This window comes from Drosophila elegans, unplaced genomic scaffold (genome assembly GCF_018152505.1).
Source record: "Drosophila elegans isolate 14027-0461.03 unplaced genomic scaffold, ASM1815250v1 contig_149, whole genome shotgun sequence".
Taxonomy (NCBI): domain Eukaryota; kingdom Metazoa; phylum Arthropoda; class Insecta; order Diptera; family Drosophilidae; genus Drosophila; species Drosophila elegans.
Window position 1 is genome coordinate 747,315 of NW_024545513.1, and position 6,615 is coordinate 753,929.

Genomic DNA, 6,615 nt, shown 5'->3' on the forward strand with positions numbered 1-6,615 from the left:
GGCTTCTGGCCAAATAATGGAAACGTCCGCCGAAGAAGTGTCAAAGTGCCCGCGGTGTGTCCAAAAACCAAAAAACCTGTGATTGATACGTGGCGTTTTCAAGCCAGCTTTAATGATTTCTTTTTACAGCCTAAAGCTAAAAACTGTATTTATTTGTTATGTATATGCGGTTAAACAAATTGAAATGCTAGAATACTTATTTATAAATTATTTGTATAACTTATTTAAGAAGTTTACTGTTTGAACCAACTTTTTGTCTTTTTTTTAAATTTAAAAATTGGTAAATCTTTCTATTTGTTAAAAATTATTAAACGAGTATAATAATTTTATTATAAAATATTTGTAAGATTTAATTGTGAATTTTGCTGTCAGTATTATAATGTTTAAACCACCTTGTTTTATCTTTTTTTAACTTTCAAATTAGGCTATCTTTCTGTTTGGTTAAAAAAGTCATTTAGAATGATTTTATGAGTATTAATTGCTGATTAAATAAGAAAAGTGGCCGCAGATAAACATAAATATATGCCCTAAATAAAATTGCAAATGACAAATGATTTATTGGCAGAATACTTACAAATCTGGTAGACGTTTAAGTGGAGTATTTAATCAAAGTGACAAAAAAAAAGAGATGCCCCAAAATCTTCACAGGAAGTGGGGTTTTAAATCACAGCGCCTAACAATATCTATTTAGGAATCAATTTGGCCAACTCGTTTCCAACTACGAGACGCAGCACCCATATTGTAAATACCTATCAGGGCAGTCCATCTTCTTGTTCGGCTCATCATCTTTGTCATTTGGGTCACTTAGTGGGCCATGTAGGCCTTTCTGGGAATATCTCCGGCTCGTTGCGATCGATATCTCTATTTTTGGGCAGTTGTCGCTTGGTTTTGTTCCTCGATGGGCTGACAATTTAATTCCCGATGCCTTCATTCATGTTCCCCCCTTTCCGCTTTCTGTTTAGTTTCCATTTAATTTTTTTTTTTTTTGTTTTTAATTTTGTATCCACTTTTTCGTGTTGTCGAACATTTTCGAGTTTTTCTAAATTTTTTGTTGCTGCCGGCAATTAACACAAAAACATTAATTAAGTTACGAACTAATGTCTCTTGGACAATAGTATACCCGGCCCTGACAGATAGCCAGACGATATGACTATAAGTCCATATACAAATACAGCAGGGGTACAGATATGGCAATTTTTATTGCTATACTACAAATTTGAAAAAATCCCATGTTTTATATAATTTTTTTTTATAAATTGAAAAAAGTTTTTTATTTTTCTAACTCTGTTTCAATTTAAATTTAAACATATTTTAAAGATACAGCTGGGGTAAAAATACGAACAATAACAAATTTAATGGAAACCCATTTAAAAATATAATATTATTACAATAACAAGTGGAACTAAATGCGTTATTTGAAATAAATAACAAAAGGTTATTTATTTTATTTTTTATTTAAATGTTTTGTTTTAAAATATTTTAAAGCATTTTCGGGACTGTCACAACTAAAGAAATATTTATTTAATTATTTGACTTATCTACTATTTATTTGTCTGCTCCTATTATTTTGATCACTGCTGTAAGCATTCGAGTTGGTGTGAATGAGTGTGGATGAGGCAAGAGACATACGAACGATTTGTTTTAGGCCTGGCTGCCAGTTCCTCCTGGCTGCTAAAACAAATTTAAACATTTCAGTGTTGAAATTCGTTATAAATGAATGGACATTGTAACGGGCAGACGCCACTGGCCACCGAAGGGGGGGTTAAATGGTCCAGGGGGGCCAAATGGACACACGCGCAACAATTGTCTCACAAGAAGGCCAAAAGATTCGAGATTCGAGACCAAAAAACAACTGTCTGCAATTTGGAATGGGGATGGGGATGGGGATGCTGCCCCCGGTTTCGACTGTCCATTTGTCAGTTTTCCAGTTTCAGTTCCAGTTTTTCTACCCGATATTCAGCCGAGGGACTCCAGATAAGGGTATGCCTATCTGTTATATACTCTATACAAAAATATAATTATAAGAAGCAATTAAAAATATATCCACGAAATTTTGAATTACATGAAAATGAAAATGTTTTTATTTATATATTTAAATTAAATATGATTTTTATCAAGGGCGAGACGGCAGCTTTTATATTTTATTTATATTTTGTTGTCTTATCAACTTAGTCAGGATACATAAGGCCCACAAGGTATTACCATAGTTGAGCATATTTCTTCGAAAACAGACGTGTGCTCGTGTGGCTTTGTAAGTGGCACATCCATAATTTAATGACGACCATGTCCATGTCCAGTGGGCTCTACTGCCTCAACGGCCAAAAGCAGTTCGTAGGCATTTTGCTAATTGAGCCGCGACAAGTCCCCGTAAAGATAGAAAAAAATATATATATATTCAACCCCACGTCCATTTGGCAGTACATCCATCCATTCATCCATTGCTTGTGAAAATTTGTGTTAACATTTCCGGCCCGAGTGTTAGCTTTTGGCCATCTGTAGAATCGGGAAACTTTTACTTTTCGGTTTTGGTTTTGGTTTTAGTTTTTCTATTTTTGTTGCTTTTGTTTCTACAATTTAATTTCTAAGACTGCTTTTTGGCAAGGCCCTTCATGGGCCTCTGTTGCCAAGCGCGTCGGGTTAGCAACCATTAAAGGGCCGCTTAAAAGCCAGCAAAACGAGAAAAAAAATTAATAGAAAAAGCCTAAGTGAAGGCCGGCTTTAACTGTGCCCCAAACATTTGCGCGTGTGGCCGACAAAAAAAGAAACAAAATTGATTACGGAACCGCAGATTTCCAAATGGAGCCAAAACCAAAAAAAATTATGAACGGAAAAATTTTTTTTGTTTGACAAGCAAACACAAAATGGAGCTAAATATATATATATATATCAATGAATATTGGATGCTCTCAAGCAATGTGGCTTAGTATCCACAGTTTCGGGTCGTATTTATTGCAAAAGTCATTTTATTTAGGAATATATCGTATGTTATTTTAATAATAAACTCTTATTTTAATTATTTCTATAATTTGAAGAGCTACAAGTTTAATATGTTTCTAAATTTCAAGTCATATAAACGGTCGTTTTCTTTACTTTACAAGAACTTCATATTTTAAGAATAATAATTTAAATTTTTTAATAAATTATGCTTATCTGACTAGTTTTTATATCATTACAAATTATAATTATTAAAGTATATAATAACAAAATAAAAATTAACTAATAATTTAGCTTAGTTTCGAGATACTATTCAAATCCAGTTGTTCACTCTTAACGGTTACAAAATTAGTTTTCCATTCATAGCTAGGCTTTAAATCAATAGATTTAAAATTTTGAATGGAAACCATTGTGAATTTAGTTTTTCAAATTGATTTTTCTCTAGTACCAGGGGCACTTTTCACCCCGCCCAGTATCATTTCCGTCTGGCTGGGTTAATGCCCTGGATCGCCGCCACACTCCCTTCGATTCCCACTCTCGCTGACCATTCACAAAGATGTCATATCTCGCCCCCTGTCATATCACGCGACACAAATCAAATTCACACCGCAGTCTCAGAAAAAAAATATACAAAAATAAATACAAAACAGCGTTGGCTTGGAATCATTTCAATGGGTTTTCTAACGCTCGGGGAAAGGGAGATGGTGGCGATGGTTCCGGGGTTGGCCCATGGCAATTGTGCAAATAGACGAACAAGTTTGTCGACTTGATTAACGAGATAATGAGCAATGAAGTGCCGACTATTGACCAATACTCCCCCCTCTACTCCTCAACTATATGGTCAAATATCATCATCGAACGTGAGCGGAGGGTCCAAGCCGCTGTCAATCATCCGTCATCCGATAAGCGACCCTCAGAAATAAGAAATGCCGAAACCCTAAACGAACTAACAAAAAAAAATTCAATCGGCAGAGGTTCTACCGAGATTTGAACTCGGATCGCTGGATTCAAAGTCCAGAGTGCTAACCATTACACCATAGAACCAGATAATTGCAGCGCGGCAAAATCGCAGGCAAGCGAAAATGGGAGAGAAAGAGAGCAGCTCAGGCCTTCAGTTCTATAAATAGCCCGGTTCGTCTCGCTCGCTCTCATTAGGCCGCTGGTGGGGGTTAATACACGCGGCGAAAAAAGGGTGCTCAAACTTAAAAGGATTTTCCTCTTGATATTTCAAAAACTCAATAAATTTCAATTACACAATTTACTAAACAATTTTTGATTAATTAAATACTTTTGGAAATTGTTAATCCCAAGTATATAGTAATATACAATATACAATATACAATAAATAGTAATATACAATCCAAAACAAACAACAAAATTTATTTTGGTTTATTAATTTTGAAAAAATATCTTTAAATATAATAGATACATCATATAAAATAAAAGAATATGGCTAACAAAGAGAGAGATTTAAAATTGAAAGCCATTTTAGGAAACACTTTTAGTTTGTTATAAAAATAAATTGATTTCAATAATATAATTTAGTATTAAACTAATACTTATACTTTATAATTATTAAAACTTGACTTTTATTTTTTTTTTCTGGGTGTAGGCAAAGAGAGCATTGGAGAGAATTGCATGCAGCAGACAAGGACGTCATCCCAGTGGGTGTGCAAGGTCCTTTGTTGACGACTGTGTGGGTGTCCTAGTGGATGGCCGTGGCTGCATTAAGCTACTAAACATATGATGATTTTAACCTGCAAGTAAGTCACTAATTATATAATTGTAAATACCAGATAAGTGGCTTAATTTCATTACAAAATGAGAAATGCCAGCTGGTTATTTGTCTAAAGATCCTTTTAGATATGAAATTTAATTGCCACATTTTTGCTCATTTGTATATTTTATTGGATTTATTGTAACATAAAGATGTTTTTGGCCTTTGATAAAGGAAAAAGCTTAATAGAAATAGAATATAAAATGCAAATTAATATCAAAGTATATTGTATTATATTGTACCGTTCAGGTTTAATAACAATTAGAATTGCCTGCTCATCTTTCCACTATTTATTTATTTACATTTCCCTTCAATTGATGTACTTAGTTCAATGACTTTCGATTTGATAAGGGTCTCAGTGATCGAAATGTCGAGATAACCCAGATCTGTTGATATATTCTGGCTGGCGACCCTTTAGGAGCGAAAAGTACAACAAACTCAAAATGCCACTTAGGGGAGGTCCTCAGAACCAGGATATTTGCGAACAGCACGCGAGGGGAACCCTTGGGCAAAATATTTACATACAACTGAATCCAAATTAATAGCAGCTAGTATGCAGAACTGGCAAGAAACCTAAACTATTTTAAAACTATTTAAAAATTGTACTGTTTAACAAATTCCCATCACGGCATTCTTCTATATTTTGCACCATACAATTTTTTTGAAATTTTTTACAAAAAACTTTATATTAACATGGATTTTATTCCGTTTAGTAAATAAAAGTAAATTCCCAATCATGGAAATCTTCTTTGTTTTGCAGCATAACAAATTATCGATTAACATGATTTTTTCGACTCAGTAAATACTCAATACTATACGAAAATAATAAAGTGTTGACTGACATTATTATGTTGAACTCAGGTGTGTAATGAGGGGTTGTTCGCGGCACCCTTCTTAAAGAGAGGGTTCTTGAAAAAGCAGCAACAGGCTGCGACATGTCTAAACCCTCTGACAAGGGTCAATTATGCGCATCAATTAAACTGTATTCAAACTGAAATTACAATTATGTCTGGCTCCTGCATTTGCGTTGTAGCCCAAATAAAAGTGGTAATCAAATAGGGGGTAACAGCAAGCTTTTGTTGCCAAAAGGGACAACCTCTAAAAATCCAGACAATTACAATTACATTTATGACGTCGCAATAGGAAGCGTTTTCCTCTCTTCTATGGAACATTATCTTGATCGTCACCCCGCCGAAAATCAGGGCGTTGAATTATGAAAAGTTCGAGGCTCTAGGGCCGCCACAGATCTGGTTTTCGAAAAAAAAACCCGCTCATGAAATTCAGACACGTAACTGTGAAACATAAAAATTGACAAATCGAAAACGAGTTGGCCGCACGCACCTCAACATATTTACACCTGATCATAGCCCCCTTTCGACGCTTTATGGGTTTTGCGATCACTTCTTGGGACCCACGGCCACCCTTTGAATTCCTGATTAAGCACGTTCTTTTCCACCCATCTAGGGTAATAAAAATTCTCTTCGATCCAGCGACCCATACTAAAGACACCGATTAGCATTTCAAGTGGCATTGCGTAATTTAATGCAATGGAAAATGTCAAGATTATATCAAAAACGATAGTTTCCAGGCAGAATTGCGGATACCAATACCAATCACAATTAAAAAATTTTTTTTTTATGTTTAATATGGAATAACTTTAAATATAAAAAAAAAAATTAATTTAGAACAGTTATACCATTTTAAGTAGATCTATTTGTTTATATATTTTAAGAATGCCTTAGCGTTATTTTAACTTAAAATATTACTGAGACGATCGTGCAATTGGTTTCTTTATCTTGAATTTTCATATATGGCGCTGGGTTTATGTAATGATTAGCTATCTACTATAGACAAACAAAGTTTCTAACACCAAAATGCAACAAAAATGCCAGGTAAATTGAGTT

At 34.3% G+C, this 6,615-nt stretch overlaps 1 non-coding gene across 1 annotated transcript; it reads right to left on the reverse strand.

The window, feature by feature from the left end:
* Positions 1–3,906: 3,906 nt before the first annotated feature.
* Trnaq-uug lies at positions 3,907–3,978 on the reverse strand. The gene has a single exon. It is a non-coding gene; the product is annotated as a tRNA-Gln (tRNA).
* Between the last annotated feature and the right edge of the window lie 2,637 nt (positions 3,979–6,615).